General features: G+C 33.5%; 2 long non-coding RNA genes across 2 annotated transcripts; one reads left to right on the forward strand and one right to left on the reverse strand.

The window, feature by feature from the left end:
• Positions 1 to 3,927: 3,927 nt before the first annotated feature.
• Positions 3,928 to 13,700, reverse strand: LOC147076732 (uncharacterized). Its single transcript, XR_015069695.1, has 5 exons — positions 13,681 to 13,700; positions 13,317 to 13,574; positions 11,504 to 11,647; positions 6,898 to 7,050; positions 3,928 to 5,259 (listed from the first exon to the last, which is right to left on the reverse strand). It is a non-coding gene; the product is annotated as an uncharacterized LOC147076732 (long non-coding RNA).
• Positions 13,701 to 14,388: 688 nt separating this feature from the next.
• Positions 14,389 to 19,563, forward strand: LOC147076733 (uncharacterized). Its single transcript, XR_015069696.1, has 3 exons — positions 14,389 to 14,622; positions 15,691 to 15,843; positions 17,432 to 19,563. It is a non-coding gene; the product is annotated as an uncharacterized LOC147076733 (long non-coding RNA).
• Positions 19,564 to 21,034: the final 1,471 nt, after the last annotated feature.

The raw sequence follows: 21,034 nt of genomic DNA on the forward strand, positions 1-21,034 counted from the left end.
TTAGAGCCTTATTTAATACACGTATTCAATAAATTTTCATGTAGTGAGTTTTAACATTTATTAAAAAAGAAAAATTATACTATAAAATATATTATTTATTATTTAGTAAACTAACAAAATGAAAAATATTATATATACCCCCTCAAATGTAAGTTAAAAATATATTATAATATAATAGGCTTGATTTTTATTAAAACCAAACAATGTCCTCCATTCACACTATTCCATCTAGTAACCCTACTTATACAGTAAAACTAGGTACCTTCCTATTTTACCTTCTGTTTATTTACACGTTACGTTATAGTTAAAGGGTGGACGTGCTCAGCGTGGGTCAAAATGGAGTTTTTTTTCTATTTTCAAAGCATGATCCTGGACATACCTTAAACGTTGTAAATAATCTATTTATATCATTTTGAAGGCTTATTATCCTTTATATTTATTTTAAACATTTGATGACTGCATAAAGTTATTACATAAAATAGTATTCTTTTAAACCTCTCGCTCTAATTTTTTAAAATATAGTCATATTTCAGTACATAAATGTGCAGTGGTGTTAAGATTTTTTACATTTATTACTTTTTAAACGCATTTATAAAACCATCAGTATAATTTATATCGACATTATTATAGTGAAATGTGTACGATAAAAAATTATATTGATAATCTCTGTGATCCCAAATTTGACAAGAATTAGGCATTTTATAATTCAAAAAATGGGCAAGATTAACACATTTGCAGATAATTTTAAAGATACCCATTATAAGCTATGTCTTTGACCATTCAAGTGTGATAAAAATCCTACGAATAATGATTGCTTTATAATAATTATTGACCTAAGAATAAGGTAGTGTTTTTTTGAAATACGCCATTTCTTTTGGCATTACCCATTGGTTAAGCTACAACATATGGCCGTAGCCATAAATTGATAAACTATAATTGAAATATGGAGTAAAATGATGTTAAATCGCGTGTTTGAACATGTACCTAACCGATTTTTTTTAAACGGTAATAACTATTATTAATACTATTTTATGTAATAAAAATACTTTATGCAGTCATCAAATGTTTAAAATAAATATAAGAGATAATAAGGCTTCAAAATATATAAATCGATTATCTACAACGTTTAAGGTATGTCCAGGATCATGCTTTGAAAATAGAACAAAAGCTCCATTTTGACCTACGCTGAGCATTTCCTCCCTTAATAAAAGTCACAATTAGATTTAGAAGAAAGTCGCAAGACAATAGTTATATCCTGATGATTACTATCGCTAGATTATTACGAAAAGCTAGAATCAAGAGTCAGCACACGTAATGAAATAATTGAACAAAGAAAAATAAATGTTCTACACCACGTTGAGATATCGTTGAGCAACAACTGGTTTTAATAGTCACAAGTGAAGTGATGCTAATTGATAGCCGACAGTAAAGTTGTCAACAAAGGCGGAATAAGATACCCCCTTTGTTTTTAGAGAATGGTTATTATTGTTAAGCATTCCCCAAAACCAACAAGTCCTTGTACTGGATCAAACATACATTGAAAAACTATATGTAAGATGCATCTGTTGCCTAGCCACAGGATCGAACCCGTGACTCGCGGTATCAGGGTCGGCCGCTCTACCAACTCGGCTACCGTGGGTGCATACAAAATGTACACAGCAATATTCTAAAAATATTATATATCACATATACATTTACGAAATGTCTTTATAAATGTGGCAAACATGTGCCTTACTTTTAAATGAATAGCATGCCAAGGATTGTGTTACTAATAAATAAATATAATATGTATCACATCAAGTCAATTTGTACATTATTCATTATAATATAATAATTGAAATGGCCAATGACAAAACTATGCAGATCAATATATCACTCAGTCTTTTTAAATGTTAGCAAAATAATTTTAATTAGGCACCATTTGATAAGAACAGTTGCATAGGTAATACACAAAATTAATTGGTTTAAAAAGCGAGTGAAAGTACACTAGCTTAAAGTGAAAATCCGGACAGCTATAGATATTTCATCTGTAGAGCGTTTTATGGGAATCAGAAAAAAATATAGAAAATAGCCCTTATTGGGTTGGAAAACGATCTTATGTGCCCTATACAATACTGCTCGGTGAGGAACATTTTCGTTAAGAAATTAAGGGTACATTTTAAGAATTCTTGCAAAAATGCGCAATTAGTCATCTTTAAAGGTGTTAGGTCTATTCTAGGAGCTACAAACAGTGACGTCCCTAGACAAAATGCCGCCCTTAGGCAGCGCTAAAATGCCGTTTCATTCTTTATACAGTATTTTTTATCATCCTTCGATGACTCCATTATTTAAGAAATGTGTCGGATACATCACTAACAAAATATAAAATGTAATTATTATCAAATATGCTCGTGTCATTTCTGGTCACCAAGGACGCCGAAGGGCAACGGAAGTAAATTAGACATCGCGAACCAAACAAAAAAATTACAGTCATGTTAAACCTTTTATGTTAATTAATACATTATGTTTCCAACCAGTAAGCTGAATTTTTAATGGAAAGATATTTTCGTTATTACTAAGTTTAGGTAGCTATTTCTCCTGGATTTGTCAACCTTCGAGTAACTGCCGCCTCCAAGCGACGCTCAGTCTGCCTACTCCCACGGGACGTCACTGACTACAAATCTAACTCTAGTACATATAACGAAAAGTATTTTGTTATTATCTTTATTCACCCGTAGCTATCTATGGCTTTATATATAGGTATATATCGATATCTAAAGTCATACAGCATTTGACATAATACTCATCATTAAGGGATTTTATTATTATGTTCTGAAATCTTCATGTGACGATGAAAATATAGTGACTGTCTTTTTGCTTGAATGTTTCAGTTGGCGCGTCTCCATGGCCGCTGTCCTCACCCATCGGCAAGGATGGAAGTTCTGAAAACTGTTATGGAAGCGACTTATCGTGTATGTCTCACTTGGCGTACCTATAGGTCGTTTACCAGCAGATTCCGCAATATAAGTTATAGAAATAAGTATGGCGACAAGAAAAGTTAATTGCATCATTGTTTATCCGGCTTACTATATGGCCTGAAGTTGATGATTCGACCGTCCAAAGCTCCAGAGTCTAGACCAGCGATTTCCAAACTGGGAGGCGCGAAAAATTGAACAATGTAACCACTGGTTTTCAATTTTCAAGAGCATAGTTCATAAAACGACATACGACAGAATCCATTTGTCGATGAACAAGATGATGAATTTGGATTGACTACTAACTATTGAAAAGGAAAAATTTATAGAATTATCATGCGATATTTAATTGAAACAAACATTTAGTAGCACTCTCCTCAATAATACCTATATTTGATTATCTTTGTGCAAATGAGCAAGCACAGCCATCGCATTTAAAAAGAATTATTTTTAATATCAATATATCGTCTCTGTTCTGGCAGAACACACTAACTGGGGAATACTAGTTTTGAGTAATTTGACTGTGAAGTTGTTAAAATGTTTTGAATAATGGTCTATCATGTGAGTTTATTAAGTAATCGTAAAAAGGATGACTTTAAAATAAAGACTGTTTATTTATTAAGGTTTCCAGACGGTAAAGTTTGAAATAAGCAACATTTTGGTACTAACTCAATATGTCATTTTTTTCGAATTAGTGTTTTCTGCCAGCACAGTGACGATATTATAGGTACACAGTAAACCTTTCTTATTATTCTGTAAATTAAGTACTTATTTAAAAACATGTCTGTATTATTTTATGAATTTAGGGGAGGGAGGCGCCAAGATTATATTTTTTTATAGGCGGGCGTAGTTATAAAAAGTTTGGAAACCACTGGTCTAGAGTCTAGACTCTAGATGAGGTGTATGTAAAGTGTCACTTTTGCATATAGAATAACTAACTAAATATGGAAAAAAACATCAAATACATATTTTTAATGTGCTTAGCGGGCTGATTTTGCACAATTTTATGGTACCAGATTGTTTACGTTCTCCATAATATTCAATACTTATATTAACATGTTTTATTACGAGAATGAGTCATTTTGTGTAATGTCATGCTACTGGCTCGAATGCAAGAGTAATCACAATCATCGCATTTAAACGGCTTTTCTTCAGAATGACTCATTACGTGTAATTTTAATTTATCTGATCGTGTACATGAGAAATTACAGTCAAGACATTTAAATGGCTTTTCACCGGAATGCAACATTTTGTGTGTTTTTAAGTTTTCGAGTTGTATGCATGAGTAATCACATTCAGTACATTTTAATGGTTTTTCACCGGAATGAGTCATTTTGTGTAATTTCATGCTTTGGGGTCGGATGCAGGAGTATCCACATTCATCACATTTACTTGGCTTTTCACCGGAATGCCTCATTTTGTGAAATTTCAAGCTACTATTTGTTTTAGTTATAAAATTACATTCATTACATTTGAATGGCTTTTCACCAGAATGGGTCATTTTGTGTAATTTCATGTTACCAGATTTTATACAAGAGTATTCACATTCAACACACTTAAAAGGCTTATCACCAGAATGGTTCATTTTGTGTTTTTTCAGTTTACCAGATTCTACACAAGAAAAATTACATTCGTCACAATTAAATGGCTTTTCACCAGTGTGAGTCATCTTGTGTAACTTCATAATTCTAGAGCGTATACACGAGTATTCACATATGTCACATTTAAATGGCTTTTCACCAGAATGAGTCATTTTGTGTAGTTTCATGCCACTAGCCCGAACGCAGGAAAACTGACATTCATCACATTTAAACGGCTTTTCTTCAGAATGAGACATCTTATGTCTTTTCATTTGGAAAGATTGAACGCATGAGTAATTGCATACATCACATTTGAATGGCTTTTCGCCATAATGATTCATTTTGTGTAATTTTATGGTATCAGATCGCGCACATGAAAAATTACACACATCACATTTAAATGGTTTTTCATCGGAATGAGTAATAGCATGTCTTTTCAAGAGAGAATGTTGAACGCACGTGTAACTACATAGACTACATTTAAATAATTTTGCTTCTGTTTTGGCGATCTTATTCATATTTTTTTGTCTTTGGTTTGCATCATGAAACGTTAGCAAGCCTGTGACATTCGATTGAGTAACATCTCGTTCACCAGTGCGACATATGGCATCAATTGTTGACTTCGTATTGTATTCTCGAAGGTCACTTTTTATGTCTTGTTCATCTATCTGCACGTCATCACAAGGCGTTTGTACTTCTGGCACCATACTGCTCGTAGCGTTAAACTAAAAAATGATTATGTATTATATATTAGAACCAAATGTAATGCAAAAGTCCTTTCGCCAGAGAATTATATCGTCTATGTTCCGGCAGAACACACTAACTGGAGATATAATACTAGTTTTGAGTAATTTGACTTTGAATGTTTGAAATAGTCTATCATGTGAGTTTATTAAGTAATCGTAAAGAGAATGACTTTAAAATAAAGACTGTTTATTTATTAAGAAGGTTCCCAGACGGTAAAGTTTGAAATAAGGTAAATTTTGGTATAACTCACTAAATATGTCATTTTTTAGAATTAGTATCTTCTGCCAGAACGGTGACGATATTATCTTTATAATTGATACGAATTGATAATTAAAAGAGCACATGAGAACTAATAAAGTTGCGTCGTAATTTGAGGTTTACAACTCATCCAATACGCAGAAAACCTATAGCAAAATTACCCAAATATATAGCCACCTCGCTTTGATGGGTTGTAAAAGAAAGTAAATCGATCAGTCTATAAATAAAAATATTCAAGATGAAACCAATGTTCATAGATGATAATTAAAATACATATGTGACAACCTATGTCATTATATGTTAATTACTGCTGAAAATTATTAGTGGTTTTATACAATTTATTTAAATTAATAATTAACGTTTTCATAAGCCATGAAAGCTTGTTGGAAGCGATTGACGACAGAAAAAATCGGTGTGTGTACTTATGTACGCGTGATAAACTAGATTCTTTGACTAGCTCTTAATTATCTTGTTAAATTACACACTCAAGAATAAGGACCGCTTATTGGAACGCCATTGGATTATTTCTATACGCTTTAATTATATTACTAAATTATATAATGGTTTCTCGTTGTTTTTATTTTTAAAGTAATAACTGTCACTCTGACGTTTAATGGTTTCTTTACGTAAGGAATTGGAAATGGCCGACAATAATAAATTCGCTGCCTAGACAACGAAACAATTCTAAACTATAATATTATACTGTGTAATCGTCACGGTTGCAGTATCATACTGTGGCGTAAAGGTAGTGCGTTCGGCTGATAACCGAACAATCGGTGGTTCGAATCCAATCGAGTGCGTTATTTTTCGTGTGAAAAAATAAATTATGTGTTACATGTCACACGCCAAAATACACTCTGATCTGATTTCCCAAATGCGCCAAAAGAAGTATAACTTCAAAAAGTTCATGGAAAATCATACTTAAGGAACTTGGATTTTGTCTCATTAGTATTTTGCTGTTATTTTTTTTACCGATTATACCTACACATCGATTATACGACCCAATATATTTCATAAGTAATAGATAATATACAAAATAATATTTGACACACACGCCACGGTCCCATTGCTGATTCATAGGCGGGATATATTTTTTTTATCACTATAACAGTGGTACAGTGGTACAAGGAGCACTAAACTTCCACAAGGACGGCCTAAAACCCGCTGGTTGCACGAACTCATAAAATTCGGTACATGTAACGAAGAAACGAGGACCGACGAGAGTGTATGGAGCTAGGGAAGGACTTTGTCTGGCAGTGGATCGCTCCCAGCTGACGATGATTATAACATGATCACATGCGAGCGTAGTGCACATTAAACAAAACCATAAATAAATTTAATATTGCGTAGGCATATACCTGATTTACTGGTTTGTATTCCGAATATGAGCAACCAGGTTGTGGATCCTCATAATTTATTTGCAGAAACGTCTCTTTAACAAATTCGTCCTTGAAATCTTCTAGCTCAGGTTCAATGTCACATTTTATATTAACAAGATTCACTTCAGAACTCTGAAAAAATAATTCATTATTTTATATTATGTAAAATCATATTGTTAGTCGTATATAAAAATAAATTATATACTATCGTAAACCGTCCGGTGTTCGAATTTAGAACTAAGTTCAACACAGTATAAAAAAATATTGAGGGTATACAGAATTAACCTGTGTTCTTATTGTAATATGTGACCACAAAAAATACCGAAAACGTGTTATTGTTGTGTTACCCTGCATATTATGTAATGATGTTTTATTTATTTTTTATCATAATTCCATTCAATGCTTGACTATTTAACTAACTGACAGAGTAGGTACCTAGTATAACATGTTGTCAGTTATTAAAAATCAATATCACGATGCGTTCCTATGTGTTCAGTATTTACGACTCTGGGAATTAGCTTAAATTTCATTACCAGTTATTTCGTGGCATTAATGTGCAACACTGAATATGTGGTTCGTTTCTTTCAACCTAAACGAAACAAATCAAATTAAACCATAGACAATATACATACAAATTGTAGTTGACCGGAAATGGTTTGAGATTTGACGTTTGGTCCAGTGTATCATTGAAAATCAAACCGTTCTCGGACCATCAGAAATGGTTTGACATGAAACGTCAAACCAATTCGGACGATCCATAGACTAATGGCAATCTGTCAAAGTGTTGATAAGCATTATTCGGCATTTATATATCGTGAGGTGTTCATATTAATATGTTAGATATTTACACCATAGGAGTTCACTTGAATTATGTATATTGTAGATTAATAATTAATACCTATTATTCATAAGTAACCATACGCTAACAAGACGCCGCTTTTGGTCTTATTATCTCAAAATCCAGCCATATTTTCTATGCAAAGAGTTCGATTTAATATCATTACTATAATTATTATGTCAGACAAAGAATTTATTTTCATTTTATTTATATTTTGTAACGGAGATTCTAAACTACAAACTGTGTTAAATCAACCCGGAATGATCTTTATTATTTAACTAAATAATCTAATAACCTAACGAATTTAATATTTGTTCGATTGTCGTCTAAGTCACAATATCATACTGTCGACATGAACAAGTCGTCATTTATGAAAAGCTCTAATCAAAAGTATTTTTTAAAAACTCGTCATACCTATAAATCTTATAAATTAACTAAATGGCTACCTATTTATGAAGCATTCTTTATATTTTGTGTATTTAAAATGAATGAATGCGACAGTTTGTTAAATTTGTATTATTGTAGACCACGATAGGAGGTTAGAATTTCGTAACAAGTTGACGTTTCAATAAAATATATGTTTCTGTTTTAGAGACTACTATATTATGAATTAATTTTAAGTACTAGCAACACTAATTAGTTGTCAGAAAAGCGTTTCCGTGGACATTCTACCAAACGGTTCCAAATCAAATGGTGCCATTTGATTCGTTCAGTTCAGGTTCAATGATACGAACTTCTTCAACCTAATCAGAGACTGGGTAACAATGTCACGTATCTTATGATGCTTCACAACTTCCAAGAAGAGTGTATCTCCACTATCGTTATACTTGGAAGGATCCGTGACACGGGTGTCGCAATGTTATTAAGTTTCAAAATCCCAGTAACTCAATATGTAATTTCTGTCCTAGGTATATCTCGCTCTAAGTACCTAGCAGGTAGCGCGGTCAACTAAAGCCGCGTTAAAAAAAGATTACGTCTGACAGTTCGTCTGCATAACTGCAGGAATACGACATAGGTTGTAAATTTGTAGTAAGTTTGTAGTAAGTAAAATCTATGTTAGAGCAGCTCCGATGATCTCAATTTTATTAAACATACATACTTACTGCCGTATTCATATACATTTGAACTGCGTTCAACGTAGTAAGCCGTTTATCGGCCGATTAAGAGGACGTTCTACAGAATTGGCCTTGAGAATTGAAAATATGATTTTTTAACATGTGGTCCATAATATCTGGTCTACTAGTTAATATAAAAAGGTCGTGTCAAAGTTGTTTGTGTTAATAAATTTGCTCTGTGACTGATCCGACTCATATTTCACATTCATTTCATCAGGGCTGTCGAAGACATAAATCATAATATATATTTATAATTTTAAATTTTTATTTATAATATATATTATTTAAGTTTTGTGCATCTAATGCCGGGTCCACACTGGCAACAAGTTAATTTGCTGGCAACCTCGTTAGATTTTACGATAATTATTGTAAAATTTCTTAAGCAATTATGGTAAGTATCGTAAAATTTAATGAGGTTGCCAGCAACTTGTTGCCAGTGTGGAAATGGCTTAATATCCAGTGTGGTTCACGTAGTGGCATGGACCTGGGGTTAGCTAATTCAGGAAGTCAACACCCATGATAGAATTTTTTCCAGTTTTGGTTGCATTATATTCCAAAACTCTTCTGTAAAAATCGTTTCCGAGTTTATAAATGGAAATTTCTCGGTGTACATAGTAAACAAACCTACGAATAAAAAAAGACAAAAAGGAACATACTGATTCATCGCAGTAAAATCTGGTAATCAAATTCGCCATTTTGAAAAGCGACGATTTTGCGTAAACAAATATCACGTGGTCTGTACGTGTGCGGCAAACTTCGATTGTGTTTGTAATTTTGTGCAAAGTGCGAATGTAATGTTTTCAAATAATTGATATGGATTAATTATACCATCGTATTATTTTCTCGAAATCATAAACATACTATAATAGTATTTGAGTATCAACCTATGTTCAATTTGAATTGGGTTATAATAATAATATACCCGTATATTTATCAATAGTATGTTTGCTACAAAATCCACCCAAGTTATCAGTACGTACTTGCACAGGTTTGATTAAAAACCATGATGAAATTAACATTTAAAAAATATGAATGCTTAATATTATTTTGACAGCCCTGTTTTCTGATCGGCTTCATCTAGCAGGTGTTCACAAAATAATAATAATTCTCTGCGCGGCAGAAATTATCAGTAATAATAATAATATTTCTTGAAATAAAATCTCCGATGATTAGTGATTTTTGCGAAAAGATCGATTTAAATTGACGTAGTTACGACGCCGAGGTCCTTTTTATACTAAATTATATTTGAACGGCGGGCTCTTCAGCAGGCCCTTAAGGAAACTATAAAAAATGCATACGTCACGAGATGCGCACAGGAATGCGCACCAAACTTAAAATGGCGGCGATCTGCGCGAGCTGTCAGTGTCACTTTAATACACAATGACTTCATCACAACAAACGTTTAGTAGGAGGCTTGAAACCTTCGTAGGTTTTATAAATTATTGCGAAAATGTGTGTGAAACAGAAAGGAGGAGACGCTTGCGACTGCAAAAAAGATACATCAGAGATTATCAATGTTTCCCTATCGGCACAGCTAACTAATAATTCCTTTTCATCTTGCGTGAAGTTAACTGCCCGTCGTCGTTGTGCCACAATAGGATTCATGATGATGCTAAAAAATGAAAATAAAAATGATGCTAAGCTTGCAAAAATGATCGAGATCGTGGTTCAATGGAGGTGTTTGTAAATATAATATTGACAATGATCCGTGAAGCTGTATTGCCATATTATGGAAATATTTACTGGGTATACTTTGATCATTTCGTGCATTATGAAGTAAAAAATAAATATGATTTTGTAACAAATAAATTATTTAAAGTTCATGATAATTATTTATTTATAATTATTAAATTTATATGGTACCGTTTGCACATTTTTACACCGATTCACAATTTCAAAATTTTAAATTAATTTTCGGGAAATTTAAAATTAAAATTAGGTAACATTATCCATGGCATGACGCGTATTACGTCGGCGACGTGACGTCACTATCCGTCAGATACATTTAGGTTTATGCATGCAAATTTGCAGTAAATAGCTTGAATGCAGTTTGCTGTTATATGCATACGCCTGTTAACTGGTATTCGATTTTTGTATTCTAAATTAAAGTATTTATTACTTTAATTATTAACCGACGTCACGGATCACTCCAATGTTTTTTATTGTAACTTACTTGAACTTGCTAATAATTTTATATAACGATTTCTTTTATTCAACGAATAATTCACATGATTTTAAAAATGTACCATTGTAATTATTGAACATTCATAATTTCAAAAAATCGATCGCCTGCCGCCTTCGCTCAATTTGGAGAGCGCTTATGAGCAGGTATTAAAAAGGCAAATAGTTAAAATTTGTCGCAATTAAGCATGGCAGTCGTAGCAAAGTGGTAATGCACAGGGCGCGATACCCAAGAGACGCAGGTTCGATCCTGCCGGGTGTCTTACTTTTTAAAAAAAAAAAATTCTATTGGCTATATTTTCTCATGAGTGTTTTCAAAATTATGGATGTGCATTAATTAGAATGGGACATTCTTAAAATCTTGTGAATAATTATTCGTTGAATAAAAGAAATAGGTAATCAATATTATGACTAATGTAAAACATAAATAAATAATTATGTATGTGGGTACTTGTACTGTATTGGATTCCGTGTATGAGTAACCAATATGTTCATATTTGATTTGGCGGACTGTGTCTTCACCAGATTTCTCCTCGAAGTCAAGAAGTTGAGAATCAGTCTCATGTTTTATATTAACAAGCTTCATTTCAGGGCTCTGAAAAAAACATTATACATGAAACAAAGGGAAAAATAATTGATTAACATTTGTTTAACAATTTAATTTGATGTTTGGTTTAACAACCGTTTTCGGAAATTTGTACGTATGCAGTAGGCTATACAGTTTATCGTGAACTGCTATATGGGAAATAAAGGCCGCAGTCTGAGTTCAAATTCATATTTATGATTTCCCATTTATCATGTCGTTTCGGGTGTTTAATGCATCAATTACATTGAGCTTCTTTACGAGCTGTTTATTGGCGAATTTAAAAGCGGGCGATTCAGCTACCTACTGCGATTGTGATGATGACACACAAAACTTTCCATAAAGCCACAAGTCAGCGACTATTTTGACAGAACGTAGTTCGTTTTTTTGCCGTGAGGTCTCTACTGCGCAGACGCAGTAGACCCACACGCCAGCGTGTAGCGTGTAAAGTTAACCGGCTTTCAACTTTTCTCGGTAGATTGTTTACAATCTGCTTGTTAGCTTGTTCAATGATGACACTGGGCGACTTTACAGGCAGATTGTAAATTCGCCAACAAACAGCTCGTAAAGAAGCTCAATGTAATTGACGCATAAGGAAATTATAATGAATAGGTACTGTAATAATTTTGAGTCGGAGTGTTCGATGGTGTGAATGTTGCTACCCAATGAATTCCGAACATACTGCGCCATCATAAGATTCGATATGTAAACATATTATTATGTATAATAACATGTATATATAAGACCATTTCATCCTAATAAGACCACATGGGCCTCCACAGAGTGGAGGTTTGTATTACCATATTTTTGTTTTTTTACTAGAAATTGATGTAGTAGCCACTTGCTCAACCTTTTAGGTTCATACTCTGTGGCTCCAAGCTCAAATTGAAAAACAATATGCTTGTGCCAGACCCAGGATTCGAGCCTGGGACCTGCGACATTATAAGCCAATGCTTAAGCCATTTACTTAGTTAAATAAAAATTATTTACGGAATATACCTATTTGAAATAATGTGATCGGTCGCTAGTATGTCACGTCGTGTCCGTAAAATTGTACGTATGCTGTTGGCAATATAGCATTGAGATCATATCATGTCAAAATAACACTTAAGAATACATAATAAAAACCATTGGAATACATAGGTACAAAGAAAAGACAGTAGAGAAATGGTTGGTAAGTAATTTAAAAATACAATTATTCAAATAAACAGCCAACATGTTTTGTTTGCATCAAAACAACAAAATAATTCGTGGGATAGTATGTCAATGATAATGAAATTAATATGAATTTGTTAAAAAACTAGCTTTTAGGTAGGTAGGTACCTAATAATAATTATTGTCATTTCAAAATGTTGGCATGGGTCCACAGCGCAAGCGCGTATATCATTGTTATGCTCATATTCAGGCAGGTTTGCAAGACTATTCGGATTTAAATTAATTAGCATAGTAACACTATAATAATAATGTAAACAAGTTTTGGTAAAGTTCGGTTATGAGGAATACAGCGGAAAACACATTTTGAAAATACCCGATATACTGGATTATTTGTTAGTTTGGGTTAGGTTAGGTTAGGTTTGGCGTTAAACTAACAAATAATTCAGTAAGTATATCGGCTATTTTCAAAATGTGTTTGCCGCTGTATTCCTCATAACCTAACTGTACCCAAGTTTTTAAAACTAACCTCAAAACTGCAGCTGACACCGTCGACATTCTCTTGCTTAATATTGATGTTACCATCTGGGCTGTTTGGATGCAATATTGGCACATCAAACCAATGCTGGTCTTCTTGATCAGCTTCGAGTTCATCTGGTTCGCATTTTATATCCATTTTTAGTAGTTGTAGCAAAAATGTGACGTGGTTTTATTTGTCAAAATAAGTAGAAAGCTATTTTTGAAGTTATTGAATGAATGTCCACCGATTTATTGTTGTTTGGTACAGCTGGAATAATATATAAATTATTATTATGATTTAGCAAAAGAAACATTATTAATTATAAAAAGTCCTATAAAGTCTGAATAATAGAATTTATGAAGTATTTTATTACCATGCGTCACGAAAAGTGAGATGTTATGTGTTGCCAATTCATAAACGTTAAAAAAATACTTTTGTTTTTTGCAACCATTATAATAATATTTTTATTTAAATTCTCATGGTAAGTAAATATACATAAATATGTTTTATTTTATTTTATTTAGGAATGGATCATATCATTTTGTACGATATTGCTGTTTAATTTAGTAAAACGCATTTTTTTTGTTTTTCTTATTCCACTTTTAATCAATCAATTAGGACCGGTTTCGTCCACCTAAGAGGGACATTTTTGTTGAAAAATTGTTAAAAGTGTCCCTCTGAGGCGGACAAAACCGGTCCTAATTTATTGATTAAGAATGAAATAAGTACTACAAAAAAATGCGTTCCACCATGAATTGACAGTTAACAAAATAAAATAAATTTTGGTACTGTTCGGTTAAAGCGGATACAGCGGAAAACGCATTTTAAAAATAGCCGATAAACTGGATTATTTGTTAGGTTAACCTAACCAAACCTAACCTAACCTAAACTAACCCAAACTAACAAATAATCCAGTTTATCGGCTATTTTCAAAATGCGTTTTCAGCTGTATCCGCTTAAACCGAACAGTACCGAAATTTTGTACGATTATTAATTATTTACAATGCATACTATGGCTACCTACTGACAATTCAATGGTTTTGTCTATGGTTACTATTCTGCTGTCAAAATAGGTACACGTATATTAGTCTATGATATTGATAGGTACCTAGCTGTTTTGACAAGTAGCACCTGCGTGACATATTTTTGCTTTACATAGGTACTTAAAATGAATATGAAAAGTGAACCCGATGAATTAAAACCAGATGCAGAAGGGCATCATTGGTTTGATGTACCAATATTACATACAAACAGCCCAGATGGTAGCATGAATATTAAGCAAGAGCATGTCGACGATTTCAGCTCTACTTTTGAGGTTAGTATTAAACAATTATTTAATTTTAAATATAGAATCTTGTTAACATACCTGTAAATTCTTCTTTCGACCATGTCCGATCCTAATAGGATCATATAGGCGTCCACAGAGTAGAGATTTGTATTGACAGATTTAGATTTTTACGAGAAATGGATGTCAGCCACTTGCTCAACCTATTAGGTCCATACCCTGACACCCACAAATTGGAAAACAATATTTGTACTTGCCAGACCCAGGATTCGAACCTGGGACCCACGACACTATAGATCGGTGCTTAGGCCACGCGGCTAACGTGGGCGTGTAAATGTAACCTGTAAATTAGCATATCAAAAATTCGCGAGTCCGATGCAGGCCCAGTATTAACATTTTCATTTGACAATAATTACAATTAATTAGTACCTAGGTATTTACCTATCTACCTACCTAAATAGTTTCTATGCAAAAAAATATTAATTTCACGTTAATTGATAGGCTATCGCATGAATTGTTTTTTTTAATGTTTTGATGCATACAAAACAGGTAGGGCGGCTCTCGTGGTGCAGTGCGTAATGCACTGGCTTTCCACCCAGGAGTTCTGTGTTCGACCCGGTGAGGACACAATATCCGTGTATTTCTCAAAGCCTAGATGTTTGTGATTGTTCAAAATTACTAACAACCACTTTGTACGAAAAAGCAATGACATGGATATTAATAATATAATGATATTAGCAATAGGCAGGGGGGCTCGTCAGATATTTTAGCCTATGGGGCCGTTTCAGGATGTGGGGGCCATGCCACTGGATGACTTAATTTGTCCAACGATTGTCTCTTCTTCGAGCTATGTATCCAGCCCATCTCCATTAAAGGCTTTTAATAAAGTCTATTACATCGCAAACCCTTGTCTGCTTCATTATCAACTCATTCCTCTTTTTGTCCTTTCGCGTTATGCCCAGCATGTACCTCTCCATACCACGTTGTGCTACTCTAAGTTTCTGGATCTCTCTTTTACTTAGGGTCCATATTTCACAAATTATCTATCTGCATAAAAATATGTTTTTTTTAATTTATAATATCAATGTATTTTTTTAGAGCCCATCAAAATATCTGACAAATATAAAGTCGGAGACTGGTTTACAACGAGTTGACTCAAAGAATGAGATTGTTCAAGAGAATATACGCCGAAATGCTTGTGAGCATCCTATACCTAGCTGCTCTTATTCTCAAAGTAGCCAAGTAAATCAGGTAGGTACACAATATCTTAAGAATTTTAAATAATATACTTACATATTATATAGTTTTTTTTATTGTTTTTGGATTAGAATTTGAATGTTACGTTACGAAATATTACAAAAGTATTTATTTCACCACGTTTTCCTTAGATCGTATTCTTGTTTGTCCGGTGGTTTTTTATCCACTACAAATCTTGCGATCGATTTTTTACTAACTTCCCGACAAGATAGACATTTGAAACTTTTAGAATATACTAGAACACGATGCCAATGCATTCTTTTAATACTTTTAGCCATCTTTAAGTAGAATTGAATTCATTTTCAGTTAATTCTGTTTTGTATGAAAAGTTATTTCGGAAGAAATCCGTAATCCAATCCACTATTATTGGTTGCTAAGGGGGTGGTCCTAGCAACTAAATTATTAATATATACGTGCGTTATTGAGGAAATCAAAATGACATTTCAGTATTCTATATTGGTTTGTTTGTTGCAAAATAGCAACAAAAAAAATTTTGTTAACAATTGCCTTATTTGTCCTAAATTATTAATACATAGAATTGTCAAGTTTATATGATTCAACAGAAAATTTAAAAACGTGGTAAATAAAAAGTTCTTTTTATCTTGTACTTATTTTTAAATATTCAACGTCGTCCTTTATCGATCCATTCATCGATGTACTGCTGGATAATGACCTCCCCTAGCTCTTTCCACTATTGTTGGTTCCTAGTACTTTGCTGCCACGTTCATTCACCGAACTTTATGAGCTCGTCTATCCAGCGGGTTATAGGGCGTCCCTGTGAGCGTTCAGTGCCCCTTAAGTACCACTATATGATGGCATTTCTCCAGTGGTTGTCTACTCGTCGGGCGATTGCCTTTTTATCTACTTAGCGACCTCTTTCACATCGCGTACCCCTCTCTGCTTCCTTATCCATTGTTTTTTTCCGATGCCACGTTGTTGCACTATTCGTAATTAGCACACCATAATTAATAATTATTAGCACACATTGGTTTAACATTTTACGTTTAAGACACGATGGGAAGTAACTTATGACGTAATTGTTGACATGCTCAATTTGAGTATCATTTATGAGGATTGCTTTTAGTTCGGCAAAGCAGTTTGTCATTACTTTTATCTTTGAGACATTTATCCTTAAACCTGCTTGGCGACTTTCATTTGCAAGCTACATTCTATTCTGAAGGTCTCTGAGTTGTTTACAAAAACAACAATGTCGACTGCAAACGCAGGTGACTGGTATTCGCCGTTAATGGTGATTCCATTGTTATCCCAGTCAAGGCAACTGATTAGATCTTCCAGAGTAGCAATGTTTGAATTGGGTGAATTCATGTCGCCTTGTCGAACACCCTTGCTAATACGAAACTTGCAAGACGGCTTATAAAGCTTAACACTGGCTGTTACATCGATTTATATGTTATTTAGGGTATTTATATAGCGCCTAAAGATTCCTTGGTTTGATAAGGCGTACTTATATAATTGAGATTTTTTTGTTAGAATCAAATGCCTTTTCATAATTAATGAAAATCCTATATAATTAACATAATTCTTTGTCAGCATTTTAATACAACATTCCATATTATTTTAGTCGATTCCTACATCCTCTACCATGACATTCATCGCTAGACCCGGATTATCGAAGATGATTTCTGAAGTACAAAACCCATACGATGAAATACAGATTGACGAACGAGACGTTAAAAAAGAACACGGGGTATATGAAAAAATTACAGGTATAGACGTCGCCATTCGTGACGCTAAACGTAAACATTTACAGTCAAACGTTACAGAACCTGATTTATCTGTAGCTGTTATAAAATTAGAGAAAAAAACGTTTTATACCGAAAATTTTGTCTGCGGTGTTTGTTTTGATTTTTTTGGATCGCTCTATTTATTGAAACAACACAAGACATTTCATAAAAATACAATAGCGAAAAAGACTTTTCCGAGACTACAACCGTATAAAAGTAATGAATCTAATTATTTCAGCAATCTATCCGATTCAAAAAAACTACGTAAAATTAATTATCTTGATGAAAAGCCATTCAAATGTATCCAGTGTGATTATTCATGTGTAACGTCTCATATAATGAAAATTCACAATATGACACATTCTGATGAAAAGCCATTTAAGTGTAATCAATGTGATTACTCATGTATACGATCTTATTCATTGAAAATACACAAAATAAGGCATTCTGATAAAAGGCCTTTCAAATGTGTCGAATGTGATTACTCATGTAATACACACGAAAGGATGAAGATACACAAGATGATTCATTCCGATTTTAAACCATTTAAATGCGGCCAGTGTGATTACTCGTGTATAACATCTACTAATTTGAAAAGACACAAAATGATCCATACTGGTGAAAAGCCATTCAAATGTGTCCAATGTAATTACTCGTGTGCGACATCTGACAAGATGAAACTACACAAAATGACTCATTCTTCTGAAAAACCCTTCATATGTAACCAATGTAAATACTCATGTGCAACATCTTTTAGGTTAAAAGCACACACAATGACTCATTCTGGTAAAAAGCCATTTAAATGTGCCCAATGTGGTTATACTTGTACAACATCTAGTAATTTAAATAGACACAAAATGATCCATTCTGGTGAAAAACCATTAATATGTGATACATGTGATTACTCATGTTCAACATCTGATAGGATGAAAGTACACAAATTGATTCATTCTTGTGAAAAGCCGTTTAAATGTAATGAGTGTGAGTTCTCTTGCGTTCGAGCTAGCGGCATAAAGATACACAAAATGACACATTCTGGTGAAAAGCCATTTAAATGTCAAATATGTGATTACGCGTGTATACAATCTAGAAATATGAAACTACACAAAATGACGCATTCTAGTGAATAACCGTTTAAATGTGGTGATTGCCAGTCATGCGATGACGTGACGAGACACAAAATGATACATTCTCGCAATATGATATTGTAATATATTAAATGTTTTTACTCATGTATAAAAATTCGTACTATGAAATTTTACAATATTAGTCTAGCTAAGTTTTTTCAGAAGTATTCAAAGTATATTATTCATAAGTAAGTTTGTAAATATTTAAAAAAAAAAAATGATTTTAAATGTCTCTTCCTGTGGCGCATTATGGATTATTTCCATAAAACTCAAAACACATTGGCAGATTTTCAAAGCAACCGTCTGCACGGTCGTGAAAAGTTACTTTTGAGTCTTTCCTTGAAGTCGTAAGTCGTGAACGAAATGGAACAATTCCTATTTTTTGGGCACGATCTCGTCAATTAACTTTGAACTTCCATGTCAGGCTGCGAGAGCTATGTACACGAGCATGTCCTGTATCGCCTATAATTGCTATTAAAAGTCTATGATTGCTCACGAAGATCATTAAATCTGTTTGGGTCTGATGGTCTAATTAGGTACCTATTGAGATGAATATAGAAAAATGACAAGTAACCTTGTTTTTACCAAATTTGTAGAACGTAACTTATGTGACGTAGGTAGGTTATTTTCTAATATCCCTTAAAATAAAGTAGGCACCTTTCAAGTATCACCTCATTTTTATTACGCCGCCCTTTTGAACGTTTCCTGCTTGCATGCGGTCCTAAAAATTAATTAGGTTTACGCTTGCCACTCATATGAACTTTCAATAGTGTTTTTAAATTCAATTCCGAAATTTCTGTCCCAGAACTAAGAAGACGCGTTCTTAACTAAATTTTTCCCGCACTAAACAGTGTTCATCCAGACATACCCCCCCCCCACCCCTTCATCGCCATCTAAACAGCTCGGAGCCATAAGGGCGGTTTGTTACATAGTAGCTACCAACACCTGATGTTTGCGCTGGATACTGGGTATAGTCTGGCAACGAGATGAGAGCGGACCATGCAGGCTCCCATCACACTACAAATGACGAGGCGACGGATTCCGGCATAGTGAAGGCTGCCAATAACTTCCACATTTACTCCATCTACTACTTACAGTTTCTCACGCTTCAGCCGCGAGATACCCTACTTTTTCAGATACATACCCAGGCACTCCGTATTTTGAGTATAGTGATAAACACCTAGCCTGCATGTCTAACGGTGTTCATCCACGAGCAATTATGCTAATTGTCGCATCCACGAGTGGTTATCGAATGCCCGTAGCTTAGGATTACTGGTGTACATTTGTGTCGTCCGCGATGTGTTATCTATTAGATATACCGCACCGGAATAGAATAGAATATTTAGAAGTTAGAAAAACTAGTTGGAAGAATTTTACATTTAACTTGATAATACCAATTTTTTTTCTGTTTCTGGGGTATTGTCCGGATCAGAATCCCCCCTCTTTTTGATGCCTACAAAATGAATTAGACTTAGGTACCTATCTAACAGTATTAAACACACTTAATGTGAATTCGTGCAAAATTTTTAACGCCATCATCTTATAACAAGTTTAGGCAAACTACGAGAAAAAATCTGCAAATTTTACATCACTCTTAATTAGGATAAACTCGAATAACTTAATGATTCTGTTTGAAAAATGTTGGTAATTTTTGGATCAACCTACATTTATTATGTGAACAAACTTTTACAAGCAGTTTTTAAAATCTCAACTACAAAATAAAATTAATAGGTACCTGAAATATAAAAAATGTAAAATAATTTCATTCTTTTCATATTAGAGAACCGTTTATTTATGTTGAAATTCCTTTTTCATTATAATAAATAGTGTATGTCTAAAATAGTATTTTTCTTGCGGCTCGCCGTTCATTTTATATTCCTAATGTGGCCATCCATCCAAAAAAAATGTCCAGACCTCTCTTAGAACAATATAATTCATATTTTGAATTGTTTCCATATAGACCTAAGCTAAGGTATTGTTATAGTATACCTAGGTCTTACATACCTACTATATTTGTATAAAATATTATAATCAAAATATACCTAATACAATAAATTATTTTTATTGAATCACTTTTGACATGTAACCATTAAAACCTTGCGGAGAACGATCAGATTGCTACATCATGGGTACGTTTTGGTCTACGGAGTTAAATATTATAGACCCCCTATAGATCTCAGTGTGCGATATTGACGTTAAAGACACAGATAATAAGAAAACTGTCGTCTTTTGAGATGTGGCTATGACGGGGTACCTACCTACCATGAAGATATCCTGAGCTGGTCACATTACCAATGAGGAGTAATAAGCATA

Source organism: Rhyacophila brunnea, unplaced genomic scaffold (assembly GCF_057557595.1).
Source record: "Rhyacophila brunnea isolate RB1 unplaced genomic scaffold, BYU_Rbru_1.0 scaffold_13, whole genome shotgun sequence".
Taxonomy (NCBI): domain Eukaryota; kingdom Metazoa; phylum Arthropoda; class Insecta; order Trichoptera; family Rhyacophilidae; genus Rhyacophila; species Rhyacophila brunnea.